The sequence below is a fragment of the Petaurus breviceps genome, unplaced genomic scaffold (genome assembly GCF_028583685.1).
Source record: "Petaurus breviceps papuanus isolate PSGF00001 unplaced genomic scaffold, PetGlider_PUasm1.0 126, whole genome shotgun sequence".
Taxonomy (NCBI): domain Eukaryota; kingdom Metazoa; phylum Chordata; class Mammalia; order Diprotodontia; family Petauridae; genus Petaurus; species Petaurus breviceps.
The window spans coordinates 5142597-5157525 of record NW_027185655.1 but is presented as its reverse complement, the minus strand read 5'-3'; the positions used below and the strand labels follow the sequence as shown (position 1 = coordinate 5157525).

At 35.6% G+C, this 14929-nt stretch overlaps 1 pseudogene; it reads left to right on the top strand.

Annotated features, from left to right (window-relative positions):
* The first annotated feature begins 13451 nt into the window (after nucleotides 1-13451).
* On the top strand, nucleotides 13452-13912 carry LOC138169063 (FUN14 domain-containing protein 1-like; annotated as a pseudogene).
* The last annotated feature ends 1017 nt before the right edge of the window (nucleotides 13913-14929 follow it).

Below are 14929 nucleotides of genomic sequence, written 5' to 3'. Positions count from 1 at the left end.
GTTAACCCTCCAAGGCAAGGGTTCTGAACCCCATTTTTGCATCATAACTCCCTTTGGAAGTCTAGCAAAACCTACATACTCCTCAAGATAATTGTTACTACTTAGCAGTCAAGAATTTGGTTTATTTTTAATCTAGTGGTGATTCTTCATTTGAATTCTATCCTCCCATGAAGTTCAAGACATTTCCATGCCCAGAGGCCCAGGGTTCTTAAAAACCATGTGCTTTGTGCACAATCTCTGTTACAAGCATCCATCTGGAAAGCCCTCCAGGATAGACTAATCATGGACTCAGTGTACTTTGCCTTGGGATTTAACCCAGCAAAGCTCTAAGAGAGTCATTGCCAGATTGCCTAAATGCCAGCAATTTCTTACATAAATGTGTTTATTCAAATCCCAGATCCTTGAAGCACTGAAATATTCTACCCCTTTAAATCTTATTTTATTATTGTAGGAAATTATAAAGTCTGGGGTTTTTTTAATCTTTCTTAGAAGTGACTGCTTTTACATAACATTTTTCTTTAGAACATTTACAAGAATTAAAAAAAGTTGGTCCCAGAGCTCCATTAGAAGTTCCATAAAGGCCAAGATGAAAATTAAGGGGAAAATTCTCAAAATGGAGTTCTTCCTCTGTGATGCTAAAAACTTATTCATAGAATTATACCCCATGGCTTCCATCTGGTGAGTGAAATGACTGAGCTGTCTGCTCTCAAGTGTCATTATTCATTGTCAAATCAGTTCTATTTAAAAAAAAAACAGTATTTGTAAGCTAGAGTGACGATTTTTCTTTAGGAACAGTGTGTCCCAGAAGATGATTTTTTAGTGGAAATGTTGCATAAATTTTAATCTGTGTCAGATGCTATGCCAAATATCTAATATCTTAGAATCATAGGGTATGTCATATAATTCATTTGCTGATGTGTCCTTTTCAACATCCTGATTACCAGTGGTCATCATAGCCACAGTAAATTCTTTGGGATTTACCAAGGAAGTTGCCAAAGGTTTTTGTTAATGGTTGTAAACTCTCTTTCCAGCCACTGCTAGACAGTGCTGCAGTGGAATAGAGGGCTGGGTCTGTAGTCAGGAATCTTCACTCACATAGCCACAATCCTCATGGGGGTCCTCATCACTTCAAGTCTATTGCAAAAGTCTACTGATTGATCTATCTGCCTCAAGTCTCTCCCTATGCCAGACCATCCTCTATTCAGTTGTCAAAGCGATTTTCCTAAAGTACAGGACTGACCACAGCATCTCCCTATTTAGTAAGTTCCACTGACTCACTATCACCTTCAGGATCAAATATAAAATCTTCTGTTTTATGTTCAGAGCCCTCTATATCTTGCCCCTCCCCAGTCTTTCCAGTCTTTTTAAGCCTTACTCAACCCCACGTGCTCTGAGATCACTGGTCTCCCTGCTGTTTCTTTCACAAGAAACTCTATTTCCTTACTTCATGAATTTTCACTGTCTGTCCTCCACATCTGGAATTCTCTCCCTACCCATCTCATCCTACTGACTTTCTTAAAGTCCCACCAAAAATCCTACATTCTACAAGAACCTTTCCTAATCTCCTTAATGCTAATGACTTCCCTCCATTGATTATCTACTATAATATGTATAGCACATTATATATGTATCTATATTGCACACTATATGAATGAATGTATATATATGTGGGTATGTGTATTTCTTGATTGCACCTAATTGTTTTCATATTGTCTCTCTCATTTGATATATTGCCTTTCTCTTCTTTATACAAGAGATTCTTTTTCTTTATATCCACAGGGCATATGACAGTGCCTGGAACATCACAGGAGTTTAATAAATGCTTTTTGATTGATTTGTTGAAGTTTAAGTTTCATGAATCAAAGAATTTTTGTTATTCAGTCATTTAGTTATACCCAACTCTTTGTAACCCTATGAATCATTGGACACCAGACCTTTCTGTCTTCTACTATCCTTCAAAATCTGTCCAAGTTCATATTTATTGTTTCTATGATGTTATCTATTCATTTCATTCTCTGCTGCCTCCTTTTCCTTTTTGCCTTTAATCTTTCTCAACATCAGGGTCCTTTGCAAAGAGTCCTGTCTTCTCATTATGTGGTCAAAGTATTTAAGATTTAGCTTCAGTATTTGACCTTCCAGTGAATAGTCTGAATCAATCTCTATAAGTATTGACTAATTTGACCTCTTTGCTGTCCAAGGGACTCTCAAAAGTCTTCTCTTGCATCATAGTTCCAAAGTGTTGATTTTGCAGCATTCACAGTTCCTTATAATCCAACTTTCACAGCCATGTATTGCTACTGGAAATAAACATAGTTGTAACTACATGGACCTTTGTCAGCAAGTTAACATCTCTGCTTTTTAGTATGGTGAATCAAACAATAGATGTTTCAAATAGGCAGAAAAGTAACAGAATTAACAAAGAGAATAATAGAAAGAAATTCTTTTAGAAAATGGCATTGAAATAAAGAAAAAAAATTAAAGAGAATGAGGAAGATTTTACTTAACTCTTAACTGAGAGGGGGAAAGAATATGGGAAGTTAAATAGATAATAGGGAGAAAGAAAGGGGAATTTAAAAGTTAAGGCAGAGGAAAAGGGAAGAATGAGGAGGGAATTAGGAGGCTTGAGGGTGAAGAAGGGTTGTCTTAAAGTAGGTCAAACAGAAATAACTGAAGAGACAAAACATTGACTTTACAGAAGAAGAAGAGGGAAATCCTAGTTTAAAAAGAAAAGCAATCTTGGTGACTGAGGAAAATGTAAATCTAGCCCTCAAAATTTAACATAGGAATGGATTAACCAGTCCAGTCAAATGAGTGAAAAATTTTGTCCATGTGATAGTCATTTCAACTTCTCTTCTTAACAATTTGAATCCTTTGTTTTTAGCAAGAGAAATAATTAGGTAAAATGTTTGAGGGTGATATCTAAAAATATACATACTATTCTGTTTTAGTGGTCTTCAGCCTCTCTAGCATGATAGATACATTTTGTCATTCCTCAGAATTCAGTTTCTTCTCAGTGATCTTGTCATTTGCATTATTGTAGTATTTATGTGTTCTCTTAGTTCTGATGTTTTTACTTTGTATCATTTCATACAAATCTTCCCATGTGTCTCTGAATTCTTCATATTTATCATTTCTTACTATACAATAATAACTAATTTGAGTCATATGCTATCAGCTATTGTTCAATTGAAACTCCCCTTCCTAGTTTATTGTTCACTTTTTTGGTGAGGCAGTCAGGGTTAAGTGACTTGCCCAGGGTCATACATTAAGTAAGTGTCAAATGTCTGAGGCCAGATTTGAACTAGATTCCCCTGACTCCAAGGCCAGTGCTCTATCCACTATGTCACCTAGCTGCCCCACTGGTTAATTGTTAACACAAAGTATGCTACTTAAAATATTGGAGAATAGATCTGACTTTTGTTTCCATCATCAGCTTTTTTTAAAAAAACAACCGGGGTTAAGTAACTTGCTCAAGGTTACACAGCCAGTTATTTCTGGGTGTGGTGCTAAGTATCTGAGCCCAGATTTGATCCCCAGGTCATCCCAACACTGAGGCCGGTGCTCTTACTCACTGAGCCACCTGGCCGCCCTAAGCAATTGAGGTTAAGTAACTTGCTCAAAGTTACATGGCCAAGTGTTTCTGGGTGGGTGCTAAGTGTCTGAGCCTGGATTCGATCTCCAGGTCATCTGGACACTGGGGCCGGTACTCTTACTTGCTGTGCTACCTGGCCGCCCCCATCATCAGTTTTCTTGATATCTGTAGTGGGACCATGGGCTCAATGGTCTGACTAGTTTAGTCATTTTTCTTCTTTGGACCCAACTTAGACTCAGAAATGGTTGTGGCATATCACAAGTTATGTACATGTCTTATCAAAGTCCATGAAAATGGACTTTTCTTCTCTTTTGTCAACTTTGCCTGTTTGTATTATGTTATGTGAAATATCAGAGTTATTTTAATTTACATTTCTCTTACAACTTCTGACTTGAAGCATGTTTTCAAGAGGTCATTTATAGTTAGCAATTCTTTTAAAAATTATTTAATTTGTGGTCACAGAATAAGGAAGAAGTAGTTGCTTTCTTCAACTCTAACTCTCTAATTCTTCTTATAAAATAAATTATTCTCTAGATATAGAGCAATCACAGCTTAATCTATGACATAAGGAAGAGAGAATTCTGACAACATAAAATCCTTATATTTTGATACTTGAGAAGACTAATCCTTAGCATACTTACTCAGTTAAGGACAATCCTGTCTCCCCACAGACTATTCAAGGTAGAGACCAAGGCAGATGAACTGTATTTCTCTCATGTGAGTACACTGAAGTAGCTTTGCAGCCAGGTTCTTGCAAGGGTGGAGTGGGGCAATAAAATCCAGCAAAGAATAAGCCAAAAAGTCAGTGATGAGAGAATATGAAAAAGCCAAAGCATTATTGGTTTCAAGACAATGCTCAATAAAAGACTGGAGCATAAACAAATAAGACAACAGAGAGAATCTAAAACCAGAAGAAAGTCTGAGTCTTGATACTTCAAAAAGATTATGGAACTCTCCTAACAAATATTACAAGACAAAAGAAAGTGATCCAATGTCTGAAGAAATACAGAATCCTGGGGAATCCTAATAGATTATGGGACAACCACTAAAATCTTCAGAAATATTTAAAAGAGAAATGAAATCCACAAAGGTAGGCATTAGGAATGACTATAGCTCAGAATACGGACAGCTACAGGGCACAGTGGATAGAGTGCTAGGCCTGGACTCAGGAAAACTCATCTTCATGAGTTTGAATCTGACTTCAAAAACTTGCTAACTGTGTGATGCTGGGCATGTCTCTTAACCCTGTTTGCCTTAGTTTCCTCGCCTGTAAAATAAACTGAAGAAGGAAATGGCAAGTCACTCCAGTATCTTTGCCAGGAAAACCCTAAATGGGGTCACAAAGAGTTGGACATGACTAAATAATAACTAATAGCTCAGAATATAATTATCTTAGAGAAGAATTTTACAACTCAATTAGCAGAAAGCAAGCAATAGTAATTAATAATAACTATAGTAACAAAAACAACAATAATAATATGAAATGGAAATTTTAATTACACAAGTAAAAGAAGGATTAACATATTTTGAACATGGAAAAAATTCAAAGTGGAAAAGTATATACAATAGAAATAAAAGACAAGACTAAAAGAACATATGAATGTTATTCAAGATAAAGAGATTAACCTTGAAGACAGAATAGACAATGACAATGATTAATAATTACAGGAATCCCAGGGAAAGATGGCAAATTAAAAGAAATTTGAAACTATAATGTAATAAATAATGTAATATTGAATAATGTTAAGATTAAAAATAAATAATAATAATACATGAATTAATAATATAAGAAAATGGTCCAAAGCTTCTGAATACAGAAAAGAAAGCATTATTCATGTCAATCCATATTTAACCTGTAGGGGAAAAAATGTAAAAGAAACCTGCTCTTAAAACACCAGGACAGAAAGAGGCTAAATTTAAAACCTTCAACAACAAATAAATTCTAAAAGTGTTCAGGAGAAAGACTTTTAAATATAAAGGAAAGGAATTCAAATAGTAGAGCATTGCTCTGTAGCAACAAGAAATTTCAGGAGGGTTAGGAATAGCATATTCTAAAATGTGAAGTTGCTCACATTCCAATCCAATATGACACATCTTGAAAGCCCAAAGCTAATGATTATTAATGAAATAAAGAATTATATTTAATATGAGAGGCATTTGAGAGATTCTTGCAGGGAGTGAAGAGATCAAACAGATATCAACAGAATTTTTAAACTGCAAACATTCCAAACAAAAGGAAGTAAGTGCAAATGAGATGGTAGACTAGACATTTTCTCTAATCCCCATGACCTTTCAACCTTCTCCAAAGCAGAAATTACATGCCAAAGATAAAGCAACTTCAGCTGTTTCCATGATCTAGGACACCAAGAATCCAAAAGAAGGTTTGAAAAATTCCCCCAAACTCAGGAACTCACTGGCCCTGAGTACTCAATAATCTTCCCACTCTATTGGCAATAGCTGCACTAGCAGAGCTAGGGACACAAAACAAAGCTTATATCAAAACCTACTTTTATATCTTTATCCCATTCTCCTTCTTTCCAGTGCATGGAGACCCCAGATCCAGGCTGTGAAAATTTATCTAGGCCTCAGTAGCTAGTTTGGCCATTGCCCTACAGGAACAAAAGTCTGTTGGGTACTGCAACCCACATGGGTAGCTGCTGGGGAAAGCAGGCTCAGAATTAGCAATGCTGGGCAAGAAAATTGAGAAACAGAGGGAGATCACCAGGACAGGACATTGTGCTTCTGGGGAGCTGTGCATCACCCTGAGCCTAGGAAAGAGCATAGCATCAGTTGAAGTAGAGATCTAGGCCAATGAATTCTGAATTGTTCATTGTGGGAGGAGGCTAAGACACTTTGAGATCTAGCCTTAAGAAAGGAAGGAGTCAGAAAGTGAGTGATAAGGAAAATAAAGGGAGAGAAAGACTGAACGGTACCAAAGATTTCAGGATGAAGAAAACTCAGAGACCTATAATATAAATAGATAAATCAACAGGAAAAAATAGCAGTAATAAAGGAAATACAACTTCCAGATCTAGTAAATGAGTTCAGGCATTTATGAATAAATACTACCAAAAAAAACGTAATAGGACAATGATCCAACACTTGGTGATACAGAAGACCCTGTGGAATTTGAGAAGAATGTGGAATCACAATATACTATTCCTGAATGGTTTAAAAGGGAAATGAGCATTCCTTTTATGCATAACTGCTGTTACTGTATATAATTCTAGAAACTCTTCTAGTAGAAATAAGAGAAGAGAAAGAAATTAGAGGCATAAAGATAAACACAGAGTGAACAAAACTCTCTGTTAGGCCTTCCCACACATTCAAGTTAGGTAAAATGACTCAAGAAGGGAATGGAGAATATTGGAGGGGTTACAAAAAGGTGGGCGCACTAATACACTTTTGATGGAGTCATTAATTAGCCTAATAATTCAGAATAGCAATTTTTAATCATGAAAAGGAAGTGACTTATAGATATATATTTGATCCTGAAATTCCACTACCAATCACATACTTCAGTGAGGTCAATGATCAAAAGAAGGCTGCCAAATATTTATAGCAGCAGCTTTTTTTTTAATCAGCAAGGAACTTGAGACAAAGTAGATGCCTACCAATTGGGGAGCGATTTAAAAATTTGTGATGCCTGAATATAATGAAATATAATTCTGCTTTAAGAAACAATGAATAAGATGAATAGTAAGAAACAGAAGAAGTTTTATAGGAATTAATTATATGTGAAATAAACAGAACAGGAAAACAATATAAACAATGACTAGGGCAATATAAATGGAAAGAACGATGAGGACTAATCAATTAAAATTGTATCTGAAATTATAATGACATACATTGGCCACATTGGAATAAACACAAGAGAGTGCATCTCCTTATTTCTTTGTAGAGGTGGGAGACTATGGGTATGAATGACTAAATATATTGTTAGCTTTTTTCACTATGTTGATCAATTTTGCTGCACTCTTTTCTTGTCCCTATCTTTGTTTTATGTTTCAAGTGATAGCTCTTTGCAAGGAGTGGCACAATTTTACATGTAGGGATATATACACTGTAGAGAATATAAAAAAGATATTAATGAAAGTCAATTTATAAAAACCTGATTTGATACTCTTCCTGAAGGGAATAAATATGACTTTTCCAATGAAAAAGCAGTTGCCTATCCTCCAAAGAATTTTATAGTACAGCTTCAGAAGTAAAAAACAGAGAAATAATCAAAGATTCTCTGCTTGGAGTTACAGGGGAAGCTATTTCTCAGTCTTACAACAATGGAGAAGTCTGTTCTCTTCCTGGGGCACGTATCCAAGATATGACAGAAAACCTCCAAAGACTTATCAAAGCAAATGTTGACTACTGACTTCTGGTGATTAATCTGGGCACAAATGATGCTGCTGGAAAGAACCTAAAATGTGCTGCTGATGATAATGAAGTTTGGTTAAGAAACTAAGGACAATTAGGGTGTATATTATTTTCTTCCCACTCTTGTCAATTGAAGGCAGAGTGGGAAAAAAAAATTCACCAGAACAGTTAATACCTGGCAAAGAAGCTGATTTCTGAGAATGCCATAGTTTAAAACACAGGGATGGCATATCCCTGGCCAGAGACAGAATACATCTAAGAAAGACTAATGAGAATGTGAGGTGTATTCTAAATCTAATGAAAGGGCTTTAAAGTGAAAAAGGATGGTGGAGATGGAGGTAGAGAAATACAATCTATATATTTCTTCAGAGCTAGAGGTTATAAATAGCAACAATGATGGACAATAAAGCATCATTTAAATACCCTCAAGCTCACTGGAGAAAACCATTCAAAGCAAGAGTTAGCAGTAGAAGCCATGTCTTCAAATGTCTACCACAAATTCAAATTTTATTTAACACACAGGAGGAATTAACGGTATTACTTAAGGCAAATTTGACCATGTAGATATTGAGATTTGGTGGAATGAAATTCAGGACTGAAATAAGGTTCTTGATAAATATACCATATTTGAAAGAAACAAAATAGGTAGAGGTATTAATGCATATAAAGTTATACTGATGTAAAGAAATCTAAGAACCAAGTAAGGAAAGTATGATGGATAATCTTTGGGTGAAAATCAAAGAAGGAAGAAACAGAAATGATATTGTCATTGGAGTATACTACAAGCCACTTATACATATTGTCCAACTGAATATGAGAGAATTTTTAGAAAAAGGTGACAGAGGATATAAATTATCTAGACATCAGACGTCTACTGGAACTCTCTCTCTCTCTCTCTCTCTCTCTCTCTCTCTCTCTCTCTCTCTCTCTTTCTCTCTCTCTCTCTCTCTTCCTTCAAGAATAGGGCAGCTCTTCCTTTGGGATATTGCAAAACTCTATATCCTTCTTACTGATATAATCAAAAACCACATAACAGTTTGGAAAAAAAATTCTTATAAGAAAATGGCAATTCTACCTAATTTATTTACTTATTCAGTGCCATGTCAATCAAATTACCGAAACAATATTTAATAGAGATACAAAAAATCATATTTAAATTCATCCAGAAAAATGAAAGGTTAAAAATGTCAAGGGAATCAATAAAAAAAAATGAAGGAAGGTGGTTTTAGTAGTAGCAGATCACAAATTATATTACAAAGTTACAATCATCAAAACAATTTGCTACTGGTAAAGAAACAGAGTACTGATTTGATGGAATAGATTAAGTACACAGTACACAGCAGTAAATGAATTTAGTAACCTCATTTTTGACAAACCCAAAGATCCAAGATTTGGGGACAAATACTGTTTAACAAAAATTGCCAGGAAAACTGGAAAGCTATTTGGCAGAAACTAGGTATAGATCAATATCGCACACCAAGAAAGATTAAAATGTGTACATGATTTAGATATAAAAGATGATATCATAAGCAAATTAGGGGAATATAGAATATTTTACCTGCCGGATTAATGGATAAAGGAAGAAATTATCAGCACAGAAGAAATAGAAAGAATTGAGACAATATCAAAACAAGTTATGTGATTTAGACATAAAGGGAATTATCATAAGCAAATTAGGGGAGCAAGGAATATTTTACCTGTCACATTTATGGATAGTAGAAGAATTTATGACTAAAATAGAGATAGAGAGCATTATGTGATATAAAGTAGATAATTTTGATTACATAAAACTAAAAAAGGTTTGCACAAAAAAAACAATTAAGCCAAGATTAAAAGGAAATCAGGAAATTGGGAAAAAAGAAACATTTTAAAGCAATTTTCTCTGAAAAATGCCCCATTTATCAAGTTTATAGAGAACCAAGTGAAATTTATTTTCTAATTGATAAATGCTCAAATTATATGAACAGGAAGTGTTTTGATGAATAAATCAGTGTTGCCTATAGTCATATAAAATGGTCTCAATCTCTACTGATTAGAGAAAAACAAAGTAAAACCACTCTGAGCAGATTAACAAATATGACAGAAAAGGAAAATGACAGATGTTGGAAAGGATGTGGGAAAATTGGGACTCTAATATACTTTTGGTGGAGTTGTAAATTGATTCAACCATTCTAAAGAGCAAGTCACACCTAAACCCAATGGGTTACAAAACTACAAATACGCTTTGACCCAGCAATACTACTACTGGGTCTGCACCCCAAAGACATTGTTTAAAAAGAGAAAAGGACCTATATGTGCAAAAATATTTATAGCAGCTCTTTTAGTGGTGGCAAAGAATTGTAAAACATGAGGATACCGATCAATTGACAAATGGATGAACAGGTTGTGGTATATGATTGTGATGAAATACTATTGTGCTATAAGAAATAATGAATAAGATGCTTTCAGAAAAACCTAGGAAAACATATGATTTGATGCAAAGTGAAATAAGAAAAACCAAGAGAACAGTCTACACAATAACAACATTATGCAATGAATTGTGAATGACTTAGCTCTTCTCAGCAATACAATGATCTGAAACTATTCTAAAGGACTAATGATAAAGAATACTATCTATCTCCAGAGGGAAAAAACTGATGGAGTCTGAATGTACATTGGAGCTTATTTTTAAATTTTAAAAATATTTATTATTCCTGATTGGTGTTGTTTTTGTTTGTTTTGTTTTTGATCTGCATTTTCTTTTGCAATATCACTAACATGGAAACATTTTGCATGACTGCACACATATAATCTATATCAAATTCCCTACATTCTCAAGAAGGGGGGGGGATGAGAGATAGAATATGGAACTCATTTTTTTAATGAATGTTTGTTTATATGTAATTGAGAAAAATAAAAAAAAAATTAAATAAAAAAAAAAAAAAGAACCCCTGGATTAGCAGAATTTTCCAAGGTCTGGGATAGAAGTCAGAAAATGAATCTGAAGTCAAGAGTGGAAAGGTAACCTCTTTGTGAATAATAAGAAAAAGAACCACTGGCCAAGAATTTTTTTTTTATAATTTTAAAACATTTCACACATATGATCCCTTCTGATCCTGGCAATAACTCTGTGAGGTACGGGCCATGAGAGGGGAACATGGGGGAGAATAAGTGTCATCTTTTCCATCTTGCAGATGAAAAAGTTAAGGCTGGAGTTATCAAATGACTTACTTTAATTTCCACTCCAGCCCAGGAATGGAATAAAGGCCAGAAACCATGGAGTAAAATTTCTTGTTCTATGCTTTCTCCACTGTGCCACAAATCAGAGTAAGGCAATTCGACTGGTCATGACCTTGCTGTTCCCGTATATTACTCCCATTGCCTTTTGCCCTGTAAATAGCAGATAGTCTGGTTTGTGTCCCAGAGTGCAATGGGACAGAGAGGTCCAGCCCTTGTCCAGGAATGTAGAAATAGCCATCTTATTGTACTCTGCCCTGAATGGACCCACTTTGAGTGCTGCACTCAGCTCAAGCTCTACGTTTTAAGAAGAATATTGATCAGGATGTGAAAGGGCAAATATTTCAGGTTGAAAGTATCAGCAGCTGCTTAATATATGTAGACATTCTAAAAACTGCATTCTTTGACACCTTCTCCTCCCCTTTTCTTTCACCCTTCCACCATTACTACAGAAGCAGAAGGGAGCTACACAGAACCAAGAAGTATCTTGAATTTTTTCTTTCTAAAATTAATTATCTATTTTAACATTTCTTTAAAAAACTTTTTGTGTTCCTAATTTTCCACCTCTCAACCCTCCCCCACCCATTGTGAAGACAAGAAATGTGATATCAATTCTAAGTGTGAAATCATGCAAAACACATTTATATATTAGTCACGTTGCAAAAAAAAAGGAAAATAAAAATACAGAAAGTGAAAAATTATACTTCAATCAAGCATCCATCCATTCTTTCTCTGGAAGCAGATGGTATTTTTTATCATTAATCCTTCACAATTATCTTGGATCAATTTATGGTCATTGTACAATATTGCTGTGCATTGTTTATTTTTCTATTCCATACATTCCGGGGCAGTGAGGTGGCACAGTGGATAGAATGCCAGATCTGGAGTCATGAGTTCAAATTTGGCCTCATAAACTTACTAGCTATATGACACTGAGCAAGTCACTTTGCCCTGTTTGGCTTAGTTTCCTCATCTGTAAAATGAACTAGAGAATGAAATGGCAAACCACTCCAGTATCTTTGCCAAGAAAACCCCAGATGGGGTCATGAATAGTCAGATATGAGTGAAAACAACTGAATAAGAACAATTTCACGTATCAAGTTGTGTTATAGAAGCAAAAGCTAGCTTTTTTAGTTTTTGTTTTCCCTTAAAAGATACTAGAATTGTCCTTGAAACAACATTGGTCTGGGGGTTGAGACATGAGTCATTAATGTAGCTTCCTGGTGGCCTAAGTTAAAAAGCTAGTCATGGAGGAGTAAGGAGCTTCTCCCTCAGACCTGACTAGTGCACCAACCAGTATGACCAATGCACAAAGTCAGAGAGCTAAGAAAATGGAATCAATGAATTTTTCCTGCATTTTTCCTGTTTGTGCAGGCTTGTTTACATGGTGTCTCTCCCATTAGACAGTGAATTCCTTGAGAGTAGGGATTGGTTTTTGCCTTCCTTTGTCAAGAAAGACTTTGATTTGTAGAAAGTGTTGCAAAGAGCATAGAAAGTTTTTATTCGTTTCTTAAACCTGGCACAAAGAGACCCACATGTGGGAGGGAGCAAAACTGGAGATCTGGGAAGACATGTGATGGAGTGCCCTCTGACAAGAGGGACAGAAAAAGAAATGACCAGGTAAAGCAATATTTCCAGGGTATTCCTAAACACAGCAAACCACACAAGATCTTGCTGACCCCAGAGATTTGACAAGAAGCTTCACTGATCTCCAGAATACATTAAGAAGCTTTTGCCAGATTCCATGATGCAGACAGCTAAGTGAATGAGCCTCTCTTCCAATATTCTGTAGGATTCGTGATGCTAACCTCTCAGGAGCCTTTAATGGGAAGTGGTGCCCATTTTTGTTACAGAGGCAGAGAATGATCTTGCTACCTAATTACCTCTTATTATTTATACTTTCATGTGTTAATTATTATGTTCACTCTTGAAATGTTTATTCTTCCATGGTCTAGCAGTTCATGGTTTTATATTGGTTGAGATTCTTGGAAAAGCAGAATGGATTATCCCAAACCAGCATTCAGCATGGAGCAATGGGAAAGTGCACTGTGTTTCATGTTGGAAAATCTGGGTTTGAATTCTCTGACCTCAAATAACAGTTTCATTAAACCTGAGTTTCTCCTTCCCTTCCCCAAATCTGATAGTATTTCCATTATATCATACTTCTCACTCAAGGAAAGGGGAGAGAGAGTGGTCCCCAGAGTGGTGGGAGAAGCAGCTGTCAGAGGAGGACTCATAGGGGTATGGGGGTGTCTTTTGACAATGATGACCATGGAACCCCCATCCCACAGAATATGACAGTGATAATGGTTCTTATGAAGTACTGGATTTAACAGAATATGCAAGAAGACACCACTAGTGGAACTGAATATTTGACCACAGTTTTGGACCTATTGTAGAGAAATCATCTTTCTGTAGCTACTCAGATTGTAATGGGTGGAGTTACTGGATGATGTGTAGGATTTTTAATCTAGAAAGTTGGAAAACTTGCAGCAACTGCAGTGGGTGGTGGCTTTCTTCTCCTGCAGATTGCCATCATAGTGGCTATGTGCAAGGTGACTGGAAGAGAGTTGAAAAGATGTAAACAAAGCAAAAAGAAAGGTTAAGAAAAGAGCAAATAAAGTTGCACCTGAAATTGACACCATCATTGAAGAGTCAACAGAACTTATCAAACAGAGCATAGTGGTATCCCGAGGATTTATGGGAGGTTTCTTGTTAGACCTTGTATCTTAAGGGCATGAACATTGCTGTTTTGATGGATTAACTAACAATCAAAAACATTGGTCACCGTGTTCTCTCTTATAAAGTAGTACCAGTCACCAGATTCTTCTGGGCAAGAAGACTAAAATGGTGGATAACACTGAAATTTATAATTTTAGACTTTTACCTTTTGAAGCTTGGCAAACTAGGATTTGCAGAGAGAGAGAGAGAGAGAGAGAGAGAAAGAGAGAGAAAGAGAGAGAGAGAGAGAAACTGTGAATTATATAGCACATTTCCGGACAAAACCTGGCTAACTTTGTCATGACTTTTTAATCCTATGCCTGTTCAGAAATAGCATTTTTAATGTAACTTTTGGCATAGATATGTAATTGTCTTGGTAAAAGGACCTTTTGTTTGCCATTTCCTCCACTGAATTGCTATTTTTTCTTTATTTAAAAAAAAACATTCTCCATTTTTCTGTAGAGTAAATAGTGCCAATAATTAAATAATAGGTATTATACTTCAAATATCTACAAATAAGAAATCTGTTTGCAATAAACTGTAGAATTGTCATGTACTTTTATGGAAGAATTAGAAATACTTATTAGAGATATTAAAAACAAATTAGACTCTTCTGTTGCTTTTTAGTGCTATTTTTTCAAGATTATTTTATTTTGTTACAAACATAGTTTATTGGACTATTTCCAAGAGTAGGGAGTTCCCCAGTGAAGAAGCCACCTCCACTAGCACAGGCTGGCTCCAGTTCTGCCACTTATGCTCTTGAGATCTTAGTGCCCCAAGGCAATTTGCTAAGGGACTTGCCCAGGTTCAGACAGCCAGGAGTGCTGGCACCTCTCTATACACTATCTTGTACTGCCTGTTTGCTTAAATAATAGCTATGCTAATATTCTTGGATGTTTTATTCTAGCACATTTTTTTTCATTGTATCTCAAATGCCATTTCTTATCCATTAAATTTTTAAAGACAAAAAGGTGGGAGGGAGGGGGAAGGAGAAGGGAGGGGAGAAAGAGAAGGGAAAGAGAGAGAAGT